At 37.6% G+C, this 933-nt stretch overlaps 1 long non-coding RNA gene across 1 annotated transcript; it reads left to right on the forward strand.

The window, feature by feature from the left end:
• The first annotated feature begins 35 nt into the window (after positions 1 to 35).
• Positions 36 to 668, forward strand: LOC111786956. The gene is made up of 2 exons (XR_002813857.1): positions 36 to 117; positions 252 to 668. It is a non-coding gene; the product is annotated as an uncharacterized LOC111786956 (long non-coding RNA).
• The last annotated feature ends 265 nt before the right edge of the window (positions 669 to 933 follow it).

The raw sequence follows: 933 nt of genomic DNA on the forward strand, positions 1-933 counted from the left end.
CATTGGATATAGCTTTACCTGTGTTTCTGCATTTTAGGATGAGGGATCCATTGAGAAGTTGTCATCGCAAGATCTATTAAAACGGCATGTTAAACGAGCAAAGAAAGTTCGATCACGGTGCGTACTTCCTTAGTCAAATTGATACGAACAGTATCCTCTTGCTCTCTCTTACTGAATCATGATGTTGGATACCTGTACATTCTCAGTTTAAATATAAATTTTGTTGCTTTCGATCCGTGTAATGCTTCCAGATTGAGGGAAGAACGGTTGCATCGAATTGAAAGATACAAAACCCGGCTCGCTCTTCTCCTTCCTCCGCCAGTCGAGCAGTTGAGAACTGATAATATTACTGGAAGCTGAGTGTTCATCCCAAAAAACTTGTCGAATTCGCTATGGACCTTTGTCCAAATCGTTCTTCCCAACGACAGATGAACTCGAGAAACATTCAACGGAAGCGTGGGGAGGATTACATGTAGGTAAGCATAGGAAGGTATTTGATATAGTTAGGTGATTCTTGTTCTGTCTTGGCAGCAGTTTGTATCATGGTGCTTTCTATCAAGTTTTAAAAAAAGAAGACACAATGAGTAGGGCCATGTGAATAGTGAATAATTGTTCTTTACACTCTGGTGTGTGTGTGCGCGCGCTTTGACAAATACCATTAGTATCCATTGATGATGATGATGATACCTACACATTGCCAAATTGCATGCTTCCAAATCCCTCATAATCATGAAACTTTGAAATCTTTCTTGGAAATTGCAACACCATTTTGTCCCCTTCTAATATTTTCTCTATGTTCATTTGAATTTAGATATGATTTTGGTTTTGATTTTTTATATCAAAACTCATAAGCTAAATTATTACAAAATTATGAGTAAACATAGTTTTAGAACTTGATTAAACACATGAGATCTTACATCGAGGACGTTGGAC

The sequence above is a fragment of the Cucurbita pepo genome, unplaced genomic scaffold (assembly GCF_002806865.2).
Source record: "Cucurbita pepo subsp. pepo cultivar mu-cu-16 unplaced genomic scaffold, ASM280686v2 Cp4.1_scaffold003602, whole genome shotgun sequence".
NCBI classification, from domain to species: Eukaryota; Viridiplantae; Streptophyta; class Magnoliopsida; order Cucurbitales; family Cucurbitaceae; genus Cucurbita; species Cucurbita pepo.